The sequence below is a fragment of the Stenella coeruleoalba genome (assembly GCF_951394435.1).
Source record: "Stenella coeruleoalba genome assembly, chromosome: 17".
NCBI classification, from domain to species: domain Eukaryota; kingdom Metazoa; phylum Chordata; class Mammalia; order Artiodactyla; family Delphinidae; genus Stenella; species Stenella coeruleoalba.
Genome location: NC_137163.1, coordinates 48,839,104 through 48,857,629, shown reverse-complemented (window position 1 = coordinate 48,857,629; position 18,526 = coordinate 48,839,104).

Sequence of the window (18,526 nt, the reverse complement as noted above, 5' to 3'; positions counted from 1 at the left end):
AGATGGAGATCTCTGGGAGAGCTTTTGCTGTTTGATATTACATGGAGCCAGGAGGTCTCTGGTGGACCAATGTCCTGAACTCGGCTCTCCCACCTCAGAGTCAAAGGCCTGACACCTCACTGGAGCACTAAGATGCTGCCAGCCACATCACTCAGAAGAAAAAGGAGAGAAGAAGAAAGAAAGAAAGAGAAAACTAATCTAAACTGAACTAAAATAAAATAACATTATTAACCTAAAAACTAATAAAAAATATTAGAAATAAAAAATATTAATAACTAATTTTAAAAAAGAAAATGAAAAGAAAGAAAGAAGAGAGCAACCAAACCAAAAAACCAAATTCACCAGTGATAACCAGTGCTAAAAAGCATACTTAAAAAAAAAAAAAAAAAGGACAGACAGAACCCTAGGACAAGTGGTAAAAGAAAAACTATACAGACAAAATCACACAAAGAAACATACACACTCAGAAAAAGAGAAAAAGGAAAATATATATATATAAATGAAGAGAGCAACAAATCAATAAACAATTTTATCACTGATAATAAACTCTAAATACTAAACTAAGATAAACATAAAACCGAAAACAAATTAGATGCAGAAAGCAAACCTCAAGTCAACACTTGCTCCCAAAGTCCACCACCTCAATTTTGGGATGATTTGTTGTCTATTCAGGTATACCAGAGATGCAGGGTACATCAAGTTGATTGTGGCAAGTTAATCTGTTCCTCCTGAGGCTGCTGAGAGAAATTTCCCTTTCTCTTCTTTGTTCACACAGCTCCTGGGGTTCAGCTTTGGATTTGGCCCTGCCTCTGTATGTAGTTCACCTGAGAGTGTCTGTTCTTCACTCAGACAGTACAAGGTTAAAGGAGCAGCTGATTAGAGGGCTCTGGCTCACTCAGGCCGGGAGCAGGGAGGGCTATGGAATGCAGGGTGAGCCTGTGGCAACAGAGGGCAATGTGATGTTGCAACAGCCTGAAGTGCACCGTGTGTTGTCCCAGTGAAGTTGTCCCTGGGTCATAGGACCCTGGCCATGGTGGGCTGCACAGGCTCCTGGGATGGAAGATATGGAAAGTGACCTGTGTTTGCCCACAGGCTTCTTGGTGGCTGCAGCAGCAGCCTTAGCATTTCATGTCCATCTCTGGTGTCTGAGTGTTGGCCGCAGCTTGTGCCCGTCTCTGTAGCTCATTTAGGTGGTCCTCTGAATCCCCTCTCCTTGTGCATCCCAAACAATGGTCTCTTGCCTCTTAGGCAGTTCCAGACTTTTGCCTGAATACCCTCCCATCTAGCTGTGGTGCACTAGCCCCAGTCAGGCTGTGTTCATGCAGCCAACCCCAGTCCTCTCCCTGGGATCTGAATTCTGAATCCCGAGCCTCAGCTCCCAGTCCCCACCCACACTGGCGGGTGAGCAGACAAGCCTCTCAGGCTGGAGAGTGCTGGGCAGCACCGGTTCTCTGTGCAGGAATCTCTCCACTTTGCCCTCTGCACGCTTATTGCTACACTCTCCCCCATTGCTCCAAAGCTTCCCCCCACGCCACTCCCATCTCTGCCAGTGAAGGGGCTTGCTAGTGTGTGGACACCTTTCCTCCTTCACAGCTCCCTCCCAGAGATGCTGGTCCCGTCCCTATTGTCTGTGTGTTTTCTTTTTTCTTTTACCCTACCCAGGTATGTGGGGAATTTCTTGCCTTTTGGGAAGTCTGAAGTCTTCTGCCACTGTTCAGTAGGTGTTCTGTAGGAATTGTTCCACATGTAGATGTATTTCTGATGTATATGTGGGGAGGAAGATGATCTCCAAGTTTTACTCCTCTACCATCTTTAATGTCTCTCTATTTCACTGTTTTTGATGAAATTTTAAATGGGATTGCTTTCTTACTTTCTATTTCTGATAGTTTATTATCAATGTATAGAAAAGCAACAAATTTTCATATGTTAATCTTGTATCATATAAATTTACCAAATTCATTCATTAGTTTAATAGTTTTTTGGTGGCAACTTTATGGTTTCCTATATATAATATCAGGTCATCTGGGAATAGTGAGAGTTTTATTTCTTCCCTTCCTATTTGGACATTTTTTATTTTTTGTTTTCTGATCACTGTGGCCAGGTCTTCTGGTACTATAGTAAATAGAAATGGAGAGAGCGGGCAGCCTTGTCTTATTCCTGATTTTAGATAAGAAGCTTTCAGCTTTTCACCATTGAGCATGCTATTAGCTGTGGGTTTGTCATAAATGACCTTTATTATTTTGAGATATATTTCCTCTGCACCAACTTTGATGAGCATTTTTATCATGAATGGATGATGAATTTAGTCAAATGTTTTTTCTGCATCTATTGAAATGATCATATGACTTTTATCCTTTATTAAAAATGTGGTGCATCACATTGATTGATTTGTGGATATTGCACTGTCCTTGCATACCTGAAGTAAATCCAACTTGATCATGATGCACAATCCTTTTTATATATTGTTGAATTATGTTTGCTAATATTTTGTTGAGGAGCTTTACATCTATAATATATTTATCAGATAATTGGCCTATAATTTTCTTTTTTTGTAGCATGTTTGGTTTTTGTATCAGGGTAAAGTTGACCTTGTAGAATTAATTTGGGAGTGTTCCCTCTTCTTCAATTTTTGGAATCATTTGAAAAGGATAGGTATTCGCACTTCTTCACATGTTTGATTGAATTGTCCCATGAAGATATCTTGTCCTGGACTTTTATTTTCTGAGAGTTTTTTGATTACCAATTCAATTTCACTGCTAGTGATGTCTTTCCAATTATCTTTTTCTTCCTGATTCAGCCTTAGAAGGTTTTATGTTTCTAGAAATGTATCCATTTCTTCTAGCTTGTCTAGTTTGTTGGCATATAACTGTTCATATTATTCTCTTATGATTTTTTTTATCTCTGTGCTATCAGTTGTAATTTCTCCTATTTCATTTCTTATTTTGTTCATTTGGGTTCTCTCTTTTTAATGAGGCTAAGTTAACTTTATCAATTTTGCTTATCTTTTAAAAAACAACTGTTTTTTGTTTATTTTTTGTTTTTTTTAATCTTTTCTAATGTTTTATTTGGTCTCGAATTGGTTTCCTCCCTGATCTTTATTATTTCCTTCTTTCCCCTGATTTTGGGCTTTCTTCATTCTTCTTTTTATAATTCCTTTAGATGGTACAATAGGTAAGGTTTTCATTTGTATTTTTTTGTTGTTCTTTTAGGTAGGCCTGTATCACTATAATTTTCCAGCTTAGAACTGCTTTTGCTGCATTCCGTAGATTTGCAAAAGTTGTATTTATTTTTCTTATGGTTATTTCTTTATTGATCAACTGTTTTGTTTTGTTTGTTTACTTTGTGGTACGCGGGTCTCTCACTATTGTGGCCTCTCCCATTGCAGAGCACAGGCTCTGGACACGCAGGCTCAGCGGCCATGGCTCACAGGCCCAGCCGCTCCACAGCATGTGGGATCCTCCCGGACCGGGACATGAACCCGTGTCCCCTGCATCGGCAGGCAGACTCTCAACCACTGCGCCACCAGGGAAGCCCGATCCATTGTTTTTTAATAACATGCTGTATAGTCTCCACTTGTTTGTTTTTCCCAGTTTTCTTCCTTCCTGTGATTAATTTCTAGTTTCATAATGTTATTGTCAGAAAAAAGAATATGCTTCATATAATTTTTGTCCTCTTAAATTTGTTGAGACTTGTTTTGTGGCCTAGCATGTGATCAAACCCGGAGAATATTCCATGTGCCCTTGAAAAGAATGTGTACTCTGCTATTTTGATTGAATTTCCTGTAGATATCTACTAAGTCCAACTGGTCTAATGTGTCATTAACCACTGTGTCTTTATTGATTTTCTGCCTGGATGATATGTCCATTGATGTAAGTAGGGTTATAAAGTTCCTTATTTTTATTGTATTATTGTTGATTTCTCCCTTTATATCTCTTAATATTTGCTTTATATATTTAAGTGCTCCTGTATTAAGTGCATATATGCTAACAAATGTTATACTCTCTTCTTGTATTGATCCCTTTATCATTATATGATATACTTCTTTGTCCTTTACTATAGACTTTGTTTTGAAGTCTACTTTGATATGAGCATTGCTACTCCAGTATTCATTTCCATTTGCATGAAATATCTTTTTTCATCTCCTTGCTTTCAGTCTCTGTTTGTGTTAACCTCTGAAGTGAGTCTCCTGTAGGCAACATGCACATGGGTCTTGGGAGTATTTTTGTTTTTGTTTTTTAAGCTAGTCTGCCACTTTATGTTTTTGATTGGAGTATTTGGTCCATTGAGACTTTTTTAAAAATGAATTGTTGTTAATTTATAATGTGTTAGTTTCAGATGTACAGCAAAATCATTGTTATATATATGGTTTTTCAGATTCTTTTCTCTTATAGGTTATTACAAAATACTGAGTATAGTTCCCTGTGCTATACAGTGTGTCCTTGTTGGTTATCTATTTTCTATATAGTAGTGTGTACATGTTAATCTAAACTCCTAATTTATGCCTCCACCCCTGTTCCCCTTTGGTAACCATAAGTTTTTTTCTATGTCTGTGGATCTATTTCTGTTGTGTATAAAAGTTCATTTGTATCATTTTTTTAAGATTCCACATATAAGCAATATCATATGATATTTGTCTTTCTCTGTCTGTCTTACTTCACTTAGAGTGATAGTCTCTAGGTCCATCCAAGTTGCTGTAAATGACATTATTTCATTCTTTTTGATGGCTGAGTAATATTCCATTTTACACACACACACACACACACACACACACACACACACACACACACACACACAAACACACACTACATCTTCTTTATCCATTCATCTGTCAGTGGATACTTAGGTTGCTTTCACATCTTGACTATTGTAAATAGTGCTACTATGCACATTGGGGTGCATGTGTCTTTTCAATTATAGTTTTCTCCAGATATATGCTCAAAAGTTTGATTGCAGGATTATATGGTACCTCTATTTTTAGTTTTTTATGGAATCTCCATACTGTTCTCTATAGTGGCTGTACCAATTTAAATTCTCACCAACAGTGTAGGAGGGCTCCTTTTTCTCCATACCCTCTCCAGGATTTATTATTTGTAGACATTTTATCTTGGTCATTCTGACTGGTGTGAGGTGATAACCTCATTATAGTTTTGATTTACATTTCTCTAATAATTAACAATGCTGAACATCTTTTCACGTGCCTTTTGCCATTTAAAGTGATTACTGGTATGTATTTATTGACATTTTGTTACTCGTCTGGTTTTTATTTTGCAGTTCTTCTCTGTTCTTTTCTTCTTTCAGTTTCTTACCTTGTGGTTTAATGATTTTCTTTAGTGGTATGCTTGTGCTCCTTTCTCTCTAATTTTTGTGTATTTCTTTTTTTTTTTTTTTTTGATTTGTGGTTATCATGAGGTTCATTTATGTTAACCTATAACTATATCTACTTGTTTGAAACTGATAGTCATTAAATTTCAAACACATTCTAAAATATCTACATTTTTACTCCCCTCCCCCATGTTTTGTGTTTTTGATGTCATATTTTACATCTTCCTGTCTATATCTTAACTGTTTATTGTAGTTATAGTTGATTGTATAATTTTATCTTTTGATATTCTTATTAGTCTATTTAATTGGTTGGTCCACAGCCTTTATTGTATATTTACCTTTACTAGTGGCATTTTCCCTTTCCTTTAAATTCTTCTTGTTGTAGCCTTTTCTTTTTCACTTAGAGAAGAACCTTTGACATTTCTTGTAGACTTGGTTGAGCATTGATGAAGTCTTTGTTTTTCTTTCAAGTGAGAAGTTTTTTATCTCTCTTTCAATTCTGAATGATGATCTTGCCAGGTAGAGTATCTTAGTATGTTTTTCCATTTCAGCACTTTAAATATATCATGCCACTCTCCTCTCTGGTCAATAAAGTTTCTGCTGATAGCCTTATTGGGATTCCTTTGTATGTGACTTTGTTTCACCCTTGTTGCCTTTAAAATTCTCTTTATCTAACTTTTGTTATCTTAATTATGCAATGCTTTTGTGTGGGTCTCTTAGGTTCATCCTACTTGTGATCCTCTGTGCTTCTTATACCTGGAAGTATATTTACTTCTTCAGCTTCATGATGTTTTTAACCATAATTTCATCAGACACATTTTCTACCCTTTTCTCTCTCTCTTGTTCTTCTGGGACCACTTTAATTCAAATGCTAGTACTATTTTGCTAATGTTTAAGTGTGTTTATTCTGTTTATGCATTCTGCCACGGGAAGTAACCACACAGTGGGTTTGGGGACCCAGTCATCCCCCTATGAGATAAATCAATTTAAACATCATTAATTCTGATCTCCAAAATCTCTCCTCTGATTGGAGACATTTTGTGTCTCTAGGAATTAATAGCAGTTCAGAGACAGTGTCAAGTAATGCCTGAGTAGTATGATCATTTTCCCTTTCTCATTGTACTGTCACCCTTGTGAATGGCCACAGATCCTTTTGGAGAAGGCTAGAGAAAGGTATACTGGATGAGTTCTTTGCAATGAAATATCTTTCCTTAAATGAACCTAGCTCTCCTTATACAAGGAGCCCTGTGTATTAATCATATTTTTCCATTTTCTCTATTTTATGTTTTGACATCTTATAAAACCTTTCTGGCTAAAGTATGACTACCCTTTCTAGAGCCAGCCAATTCTTAGAGATTGCAAAGGGCTCAGCCAAAAGCAAGCCTCTGATAAACAAATTTACCAGTCCAGAACCATACCTCCTCTATCTGGCCCATTCACCCTAGGGGCAATATTCCCCCACCTTAATTATCACAGGACCAGATAACAGACAACCTAGGGACCATCTCTATAGCTTAGAGCCATTATTCAAACTAGCCAATCCTAAACTATTTACCCTGCCCTGACTTGCCTTTCTCAGAGAAACCCCAATAAAGGATCTGGCTTAAATCTCTCACTCACTCCTCCTCTGCTTCCTGATAAAAACTTGGTGACCTTCCTATGGTCCTGCATGGCCAGATGTCCCTCTTCTTTCTAGGGAAACTGTGAATGACATTAAATTTTTCTTTCAATGGCATTAATGTCTCCATGTCTTCATTCAGCCACCCTTATAAATTAAGTTCTGGACACAGAACACTCTAGAGGTATAAGCTATCTCAAGAATTGGAATTGATCCTCTATTTTTTGATTGAGGTCAAATTTCTGTTCACCAGACTTAGAGGTTTTCCATTCCACAAATCAAGCAAGACTTTAGCAAACCACTCATATATTTCAGTCCTTGGGACACCATAATCAGCTAGTTAAAGACAAAGTTCTCTACAGGTGAAATCATTTTGATTACCTCTTCAGATGTGCTACTCATTATAGTAATTCTACCCATGTTGTCTCAATTAAGTACCACTACTTGGCCCTTACCACTTTGAGATCCTATCATCCCTATTGAATTCAGGTATTCTATTTTGATGGCAACATTTCTCATTGTCATTCATGGCCTGCAGAGAAGAGCCACTAGAAATCTTTTCAAAAATGACAGTACTCTCTTCAACAATGTATTTCTAAAAGCCTTGATAAAGGAAATGTCATTCAGACTCATATATGGGTGGGTTAGCAGGTCTTAAAGATAAATCTATCCCCACATTTAAATATCTCCCAAGCCTTTTGATATTGTCCTATATAGTATATCAAGGGAGTTCTAACAACTCAACTTCATTTTAGTCAACTAACCAAGCCAAAAGTTGGAACTATTTACCAGCCACTTAAAACACACTGAATTTTAATAAATTCAAACAGACCCAACATTACCTTCTCCTGTCTGATTCAACATTCTTTCAATCCATTTCCATTTACATTCCCTAGTTTTCTATTAATATGAACATAAATCATATAAATATAATTCATTATGTCTGTGCAGTACTTCTTTTGAGTCATAATTTTTATCTGACTCCCAGGAGCATTCAATAATCTGAGTCTTGTCATAGATATAGAAACAAGGGGAGGTAGTAAGATATATCTGAGGGGAATCCACATTCTCCTGCAAATCAAGTTCCACAGACTTGGAAAATTAAGTTCCTCAGGTAAGAGGACACCAAATTTCTCAGTGTTAAGGGAAAGATATCTCTACTAGCAACGAGGCTCAATAAAATATAAAGGTTCAAGTTCCTCTGCATCATCAGAATCAGCCCATGTGTCTCTATTCCAATTTTCTCCTCTACATCATCAGAATCAACCCACATGTCTCCATCCCAATTTTCATGTCTCTACTCCTTCCTAATCAATGCTTTAATTCTAATATAAGAAACCCTTAAAGATTGGATTAAATTGTAATTCAGCTACTGTGAAAATTAGAATTTGGGTTTGGTTTTAAGAAATTATGTAAGAAATACGGGTTTCTCTCTGAGCAGTCATAGAAGCATTCTAATTTGTTACCCAGACCTTGATCTGGGAATTTAAAACCTTGAGCTCATTTTCATTCTCCAAAATTTACAATGCACTTAGAATCAACTAACCACTACTATTATATTAATTTTAATTAAAGTGTTCTACAGCAGCAACTACTTGGTGAGTCAAAGTCTTGCCATCTACAGGCATTTTATCATAGGTGAAACCACAGATGATAACTTAAGAAATGATTTTGCCACCACATACCATGGCTTGCCAGTTTCCCCTTTGCTACTGGCAGTGAGAACATCTTTAACGTTCTGTTCTACAAGCACCAATTTTGGTACCAATAGCTATAGCAACCAGGGTTCAATCATGGAAGCAGAACCTATATGACTGTTATTGAATAAGAGATTTATTATAAGAGCAAGACATTACTCAATTGTTAGAGAAATTGAATAAATAACAGACAAAAAGAATAAGTTGAATAATCAGATAAAAGTGCCTTTCTGAATCACTGAAGTGTGTGTACAAATTTTAGTCTTTCAAGGAATCCTAAAGACAAAGCATATCCAGCTTCCAGAATGGGACCACAAGGAAAGGTGATGGAATAAAAGATGGAAGGCTCTTGACTCTGCACTTGTTTGTGAGTCTGGAGAGTCCATTGTTTCAGGATGCCATTTATGAAGAAGGTCTGGATATAAACAGGGATGTTAAGACACGTCTGCAACTGTCTGTAAATATTTATGACAAGGAAGACAAAGAAGAAGCTCATAATGGCTCCTGCTTCACTTCTACCTTCCAAATCTCACCAAAAAAATTTCTCTTATAACCAACTTTAACTTGAAGCCATATGGGGAAGGGGATTGTGGGAAATATAGTTCAAGCTTAGTCAAGTAGACACAGTATAAAAATATCATAGAATATTTTCCATATTTAAAGCCTATTAGGTCTAAATTATGTGCCATTGGTGTTAATCATAGACCTGTTAGCATAGGTCTAAATCATGTGTCAACCATGACTAAATAAAAGTGATATTGATTATGACTTTTTGGTTGCAAGTCACAGAAATAGACTCTGGTTAACTTGGGCAAAAAAAGAAAAGAAAAAAAGGCTCACTGAGTATAGTCTGATAGTCTGAAGTCAGGGAGACTCTACTACAAAGCTATAGTCATCAAAACAGTATAGTACTGGCACAAAAATAGAAATATAGAGGCAAGACAATGGTGGAAAGACAGTCACTTCAATAAATGGTGCTTGGTAAACTGGACAGCTACATGTAAAAAAATGAAATTAGACCATTATTTAACACCATACACAAAAATAAGCTCAAAATGGATTAAAAACCTAAATGTGAGACTGGACACTATAAAACTCTTAGAGGAAAACATAGGCAGAACACTGTCTGACATAAATCGCAGCAATATCTTTTTTGATCCATCTCCCAGAAAAATGGAAATAAAAACAAAAATAAACAAATGGGACCTAATAAAACTCAAAAGATCTTGCACAACAAAGGAAACACTGTTGGTGGGAATGTATATTGGTACAGCCACTATGGAGTACAGTATGGATGTTCTTTAAAAGACTAAAAATAGAGATACCATATGACCCTAAAATCCCACTCCTGGGCATATATCCAGAGAAAAACACGGTCCAAAAGGATACATGCACCCCAATGTTCATTGCAGCACTGTTTTCAATAGCCAAGACATGGAAGTAACCTAAATGTCCATCAATAGATGTATGGGTAAAGAAGATGTGGTACATATATACAATGGAATATTAGTCATTAAAAATAGTGAAATAATGTCATTTGCAGCCACATGATGGACCTAGAGATTGTCATACTGAATGAAGTAAGTCAAACAGAGAAAGTGAAATATCATATATCACTTACATGCAGAATCTAAAATAATGATACAAAAGAACTTATTTACAAAACAGAAACAGACTCACCAACTTAGAGAATGAACTTATGGTTACCAGGGGGTAGGGTGGGGGCAAGAGATAGTTAGGGAGTTTGGGATTGACATGTACACACTGCCATATTTAAAATGGATAACCAACAAGTACCTACTGTATAGCACAAGGAACTCTGCTTAATGTTATGTAACAATCTAAATGGGAAAAAAAATTGAAAAAGTATAGATACATATATATGTATAACAGAATCACTTTTCTATACACCTGAAACTCATACAACATTGTTAGTCAACTATACTCCAATAAAAAGTTTAAAAAAAAGAGCTGATTGGAATAATGTCATTGAGAAGACCATTATTCTGAAGGGAATGCTAGAGAAGATGCTTAGTAGTAAAAAGAAAATCAGAGGTACAACAAGTAATTCTCTACTGCTCTATCAGGATTTCTTCTCTGAAAGAAATGTACAGTTTTTTTGCTTGTTTTGTTTTGTTTTGTTTTCAATCCTGAATAACTGTGCTCAAGATTATCATTAGAACGAATGTTTTTTTCTAAGCCATGCTCACTTCTTGGTCCTCTTGAGACAGTGAGATCTGGCAGAAGTATCCTGCCCCAGCCTCCAAGAAACTCGTTGTCCTCTGTAATAGGAGGGTGCTTTACCTTGTTTTAGAGTTTCATCAAGCTTTCTCAAATATTACAAGATAGGTGGCAAGATAATTTTCCAAAAAGTAATTGGAGTAATATAAGAAAAAGGAATGGTTATGGATTAACAAAAAACTTCTAATGAATGTTCTTTAATAAGGATACTGAAGCCATAACAAAGCCCAGTAAAAAACAAAATAAAATAGCATATGCTTTAATAGCATTGCCTGTCATGGGCACTGGAAAGAATAATAGTAGCAAGTTTGCCATATATATATATATATATATATATATATATGGTTTCTTTTTTTTGCCAACTCTTGATTTTAATATAGCCTCTTCAATTCCACCAAATAGAGAGCTGAAAGAAAGAATGTTATAGTGACTTAATGGAGAACTGTCAAATGCCTCCTCTGCCTTCTTTGAAGGCCTGTCACAATCTAGATTTAGGGTTACTCTATTTCAAAATCACATGTTAATTCCACCTGTGGTACATCAGCTTATTGTGGAGAAAGCAATTTTTCAGAGGCGGGCACAGCTGGATTTGAATACTATCTTCACCATGTGATAGTTGTGTGAACTTTATAAATTTACTTAAAATATTTGACTTTTAGAATCCACAACTATCCACCTCATAGAGTCAATGAGAGAATTAAATAAAAAGACAAGTTCACAAACACTGCAATCTCATATGCCCTAACTCCTTCTGCCTTTGATCTCATAGTACCCTTTTCTTAAAAATCTTCTGTTACTTTTGCTGATTGAATCATGTACCTGCAAAATACTGTTCAATTCTTATACTTTCCTTGAAAATTTTCAAACAATATAAAGTTATTTACCTCCATATAACTTCTTATGTAAGTTATATAGTACTTAACTATGATTTATAGTTATGTGGAAGTACTATATAACTTCTTACAGGAGTACAGCACTCATTTAGGCATTTCATTATCCATTTATTTTAAAATTATTATTAACTAATTATTTATGTACTATGTCATCTCCACTGTTATTCATTATCATTACAAGTGTCCAAAACCTTCATATCAGTCAACATTTGAGTGCCACCTACCATGCCAGGTACTGGCATGGAAATTGGTGACACAAAGATAAATAAGACACAGTTGGTGCCTACAAGACACTCACAGACTATTGCAGAATATAATTATAATATGCTGAATAATATAGCATTATAGAGTCATGAGTTCAGAAGAAATTAAGGGAGAAAACAGAACACCTGATCCAGATTACAATAAGAGTGGTGAGAGGGAACGTTCTTCAGGAAAGATTAAGCGTAACTGAATTTTGAAGAAGGCATTGGATTTAGCCAGGCACATAGTAAAAATCAAGAAATATTTTAAAATTTACCTAAAAAGAAAAAGAATGCTGTTGGAAAAATTGCAAATAGTTCTCTATGACTGGAGGATAGAGTGAGAAAGGGAAACAGCCCAAGATGAAATTGGAAGGCCAACAAAGGCACTATCGTAAAAGGCCTTCTATACCACACAAAGGGTTAAGACTTTATCTTAAACCCATTAGAGAAACACTGAACAAATTCAGGCAGGAAAAGTTATAATACACATCAACAAGAACAATAAGAAGAATCACCATAATACTAGTAGCACCAAATATTGAGCACTATTTATTTGCAAGGTACTGTGCTAAATAGATAATTCATTTTATTCTCAAGACAATGCTCTCATATAGACATTATAACCCCAGTTTACCAATGAGGGACTTGAAGCTTAGAGAGGTTAAATACAACCTGCCCAAGGTTACAGTTATTAAGTACTGAAACTGGTTATAAAGCATGATCTGTCTCATTCAAGAACCCAAAATCTTAACCACAATGTTCAGATTTATGTTTTAGAAAGATCACTTTGGCAGCAGTGTGGAGAAGTTGAAGGAGGCCAAGCCTTGAGGCGAAGACTCCATTTGGAAGACTATTGCACAAATACAGTTTAAAAGGGTTAAGAGCCCATTCTCAGAGGAGTAGCACAGGTAAAGGTAGATTTAAAAAATTTGAAGGAGAGTTAGGTTTAAGCTTAGGGCTATTAACTGGTTGGATGTGAGAGATGAACAGGAGAAATTAAAGGTAATAACCAAATAACTTGGTCCATTGTTGTGTCATTAATATAAGATGTGTGGAATGTAAAAACTGGGAGATGATAAAATTAATCTGGGATGCAGTAATTGGAGATGATAAAATCATTGTTGATATTTTGGTACTTTTAGAAAACTCATATGGAACTGGACATCTAGAGAGAGATATGACAGACCTCAGAATATAGGTTGTGGATATAGCCATGGAGCTAGGGAAAAAGGAATTCAACTAGGGAGAATCTACAGAGTAAATAAAAGTGAGATGAGAATGTAAAGCTAGAAACATCAATATTTGAATGTATTTTGGATACTAGATGAAGGTTTAGCAAAGAAGACTGAGAAGGAACCTCCATAGGACTATGAATAAAAGTGGAATAGTTTTTAAAAAGGAGTTGTAAATAATTTGTAAAGTTGTAAATAATAAAAACCACAGAGAATAACATTTTAGTTTTTCATGGAAGAATTATGGGTGATTTTATATTATTCCTTCTAACTTACTGTACTTTATTATATATATATATATTTAAATCACAGATAGAATGAAACACTCACATAAAATTTAGCAACAAGATCATTGGTGCTCATACAAGAGCAGGTTCATTGGAGGAGAGCATTGAAGACACAAAGGCACCCTGCAATTCATGGAGCAAGTGAAGAGAAAAAAAGCACATTTCTTTTTCAAATTGAATACCTAGGAAGAGACAGGGTAAGAGATGGTTAAGGACATCTAAGGTGTAGGAAGAGTGAGTTTTGTGTTTAAGATGGAAAATACTTGAACATGCTCATTGTTAAATAATAAAAGGCTGTCAGGTATTTAAAAAAAAAAAGCTGGTTTAACTACTTTCCAGTCAAAGGAGAACAACCACACTCATGCATTTCAGTGAGTCTCCCCTAACTGAAAGTCAAGGAACTACACAAAGTGGGAGAGGGGGTGTTTTTACCATATAAAGAGGAATTCTAAGAATGAGGAGAACATTATAAAGCCTCATTTGGACTTGTTCATGCTCTGAATATGTCCCAAAAGTATGGGCATTGGAGAAAGGCTCTATGAAGCTCAAAGTCATGTAGGGACACATTCCTATGAGCATGCTTGGGCTTGGCAAATTTTCTTATAACATTATGCTGAGGGAACAGAGTAAGTATATATGAAGAGGTAGAAGACATGGCAGAAAAGAAGATTGCTAATGGAGTCACGTCCTGGCCAGACACTTTTTAGTGAATTGAGCAGAAAGTTGAAATTTTTTGCACCTCTGTTTTCTCTGTGAAGTAAGAAATTAGACGTTTCACTGGAAGTAAGGAAAATTAATTCAAAGAGAGTTCTCATGACTAGAGTGATCAACTCATTCCAGTTTACCTGGGAATCGTCTGGCTTTAGTACTGAAAGTCCATGTCCTAGAATCCCTCAGTCTTGGGTAAACAAGAACATTGTCCACCCTAGATAAAACTGTGATTAGTTATAGTTGTTGAGGGGAATAAAGAGATAATTATAAGATAAAATAATATTAATAAATAAATAAATTAAATAATAAATAATTAAGACCTAACCTAGGCCAGAGGTCAGGAGTTTGTAATAATTCCAACTTATTTGCTCCTGTGATTTAGCAACAATCTGTGCTTAGGTATGTTTCAATATGTACAAAACAGGGGGACAGAGATACTTTTGAGATAAGTGCTTCAATCACCAAATATCTCTATTGTTTGTAATTTCTGCACTTCCTGAAAAGGAGGTGGGGTGAGCTGGGGCTGAGTCAGAGGGACGGAAAGTAGACAAAGAAGTTCTGATGTTCAATTTTCCCTGAAGGAAAACGTTCACATGGGACTCTGATGTCATGCTTACCCTGGAATTTCAGTTTGTTTTCCAAAATGAAAAATCATATATTTCTTCCTTTGATAGTAAGCAACACTAGATGAAACCTGTTTTAAGGACTCTTATTGCATTGTTGCCAGCAGAGTAGGTAAAGAAAGAAAAATAAATCTTTCTTTGTTTTTAATTCTGGATCAGAAAACAGATGGACATCTTAGCAGAGAGCAGTAATATTTTAAGATATATAAGTGCAACCGAGTCAAAACTACTCGAGACAAATGGGCATGGTTTTGAAACCTGGCTATGTGTTAATCATCTATGGGCTTGCCAAAATTACAGGTGCCCATGTGTACCCCAGATTTCCTCTCAGAATCTGCGGGGTCTAAGCCCTGGAATCAATACTTGCAGCAGACTTCCCAGAGTGGTTCTGGTGCACCACTAGCTTTAGCACTCAGGGATCTAGAGCAAGACCTGGAGCTATACAAAACACTTGGAAACTGCTGTAAGAGCTCTAAGAAAGTTTCCATTCCTAGAGATGGTCCACTTATAAAAGAAAAATAAGTTCGAGCCAACCTTGAACCTAACTGGAAATAGATTTATTTCTCCTTAATTATTTTTGTACAATGGGTTTTCATTTTCTCATACATAACTGATCAACACTATTTTTAGTTTGCTCTTTTGGTGGCAAGGATTGGAGACTAATTCAATCTGCCTCAAGAAGATGGGAGCTTATTTTAAGAATGTATATAGACTAGACCTGGGACTATACAATGCTGAGGAATTAAATCTAAAGCAGCTCTAGGGAAAAACCGCACAAGATTGCTCTCTCCAGGCATCTGTGCTTCTCTCTATAGACAGAATATGCAGAGATGAAGGACTATATGGTATAAAACATGAGTACTTAGAAGTAGAACATGGAAATAGGCTGTTTTTATTAGAAGGAGATGTGGGTAGTGGGGTATAGTTGATAGGGATAGAGTAGGATAATCAAATAGTTCAGAAATCCCACTAGGGGACTATAGATAGAGAGGAAACTTTAGGGGGCTTTGGGAGACTGCAGTAAGTTAATAATCACTCAAGAAAGTGATGGAAAAATCCTGAAACAATATGGGTTTGCATGACTCATAAAGCAGAGCACATCACTTAGCATCGAAGCCAGACCAGCTTCCCTAACAACAAAACCAAGCTAACTTGCTTAGCAACAAAACCATGCAATGGAGGAATGAGTCATGTCTCAAGACAATAAAACAATAGTGGAAGACTAAGGCCTACATCCTGCCCAGTGATGTCAACAAGTTAATGACCCTTAGGACATGCTCTCTGCACACATAGAAACAATAATCTATGGAAAGATGACATTTCAAAGTGAAAGACCCTCATTGTACTGAGACATAAAATAATTTTCCATACTGCCATGACATTCCTGGAGGTACAATATATGGTCAAAAACTCCCCTGCCTGACATGTAGGAGGAGGTAAGGATGTAAGACTCAAAGAATGAGGAAGAAGGTGGTCTTCTTCCCCTCCCCTCTTTTCCTTTGATTATAAAAATATAACCCACTAAGTACTTGGGGCAATGAAAAGCTCTCCTGCCTGCTTGTTAAGCCACACAAGTGTCCTATTCTAATAAATCATTTTTTATCTATCACTTTGCCTCTTGATGAATTATTTCTGCACTGAGAAAGAAAGAACTGGAGGTCCTCGGAGCCCAATGAAATGTCACCTAGCAGTTTCATAGTGAGAATTTCTAGTACATACACCTATTGAGTTTTCTGTTATGTATTTTTTTAACAGTAGCAAACTGAGTAATGTTTGTTCCATATATCTTTATAAATACTTGATGACTGAATCTAGTTTTTTCCCCCATTTCTGTTTTGTAAATAAGTTCATTTGTATATATTTTTAAGATATTTTTTTAGATTCCATGCTTATCTCCATACTGTTCTCCATAGTGGCAGTACCAATTTACATTCCCACCAACAGTGTAGGAGGGCTCCCTTTTCTCCACACCCTATCCAGCATTTATTTTTTCTAGACTTTTTGATGATGGTCATTATGACTGGTGTGAGGTAATACCGAATTGTAGTTTTGATTTGCATTTCTCTAATAATTAGTGATGTTGAACATCTTTTCACATGGCTCTTGGACAGCTCTAGGTCTTCTTTGGAGAAGTGTCTATTCAGAACTGCCCATTTTTTGATAGTGTTGTTTGTTTCTTTGACATTGGTCTGTATGAGCTGTTTGTATATTTTAGAGATTAATTCCTTGTCAGTTGCTTCATTTGCAAATATTTTCTCCCATTCTGAGTGTTGTCTTTTCATTTCATTTATGGTTTCCTTTGCTGTGCAAAACCTTTGAGTTTAATTAGGACCCATTTGTTTATTTTTGTTTATATTTTCATTACTCTAGAAGGTGGATCAAAAAAGATCTTGCTGGGATTTATGTCAAGGAGTGTTCTACCTATGTTTTCCTTGAAGAGTTTTATAGAGTCTAGTCATATATTTAGGTCTTTAATCTTTTAACATTCCAAAGCTCATTCTACAAGGACACCATCACCCTTATACAAAAACCAGACAAATATATCACACAAAAAAGGAAATTACAGGCCAATACCACTGAGGAACATAGACACAATAATTTTCAACAGAAAACTAGCAAACAGAATCCAACAACACATTAAACGGATCATGCAAAATGATCAAGTGGCCTTCATCCCAAGGATACAAGGTTCTTCAAAACACACAAATCAATCAATGTGATACACCATATTAACAACTTGAAGAATAAAAACATGATCATCTCAATAGATGGAGAAGAAACTTTTGACAAAATTCAACACCCATTTATGATAAAACTCTCCAGAAAGTGAGTATAGAGGAAACCTACCTCAACACAATAACAGCCATATATGAAAAAGACACAGCACACATCATTCTCAATGATGAGAAACTTAATCACTTCCTCTAAGATCAGGAATAAGACAAGGGTGGCCATTATCACCACTACTATTCAACATAGTTTTAGAAGTTTTAGTCACTGCAATCAGAGAATAAAAACAAATAAAAGGAATCCAAATTGGAAAAGAAGTAAAACTGTCACTCTTTGCAGATGACATGATACTATACATAGAAAATCCTAAAAGATGCTACCAGAAAACGACTGGAACTCATCAATGAATTTGGTAAAATTGCAAGATACAAAATTAATACACAGAAATCTCTTGCATTCCTATACACTAACAACAAAAGATCAGAAAGTGCAATTAAGGAAACAATCCCATTTACCATCACATCATAAAGAATTAAAAACCTAGGAATAAACCTACCTATGGAGGCAAAATAACTGTACTCAGAAATCTGTAAGATATTGATTAAGGAAATCAAATATGACACAAACAGATGGAGAGATATACCATGTTCTTGGATTGGAAGAATCAATATTATGAAAATAACTATACTTCCCAAAGCAACTTACAGATTCAATGCAGTCCCTATCAAATTACCAATGACATTTTTCACAGAATAGAACAAAAAAAGTTACAATTTGCATGGAAACACAAAAGACAAAGAATAACAAGAGCAATATTAAGAAAGAAAAACAGAGCTGGATGAATCAAGCTCCTTGACTTCACACTATACTACAAAGCTACAGTAATCAAGACAACATGGTAGTGGCACAAAAGCAGAAATGTAGATC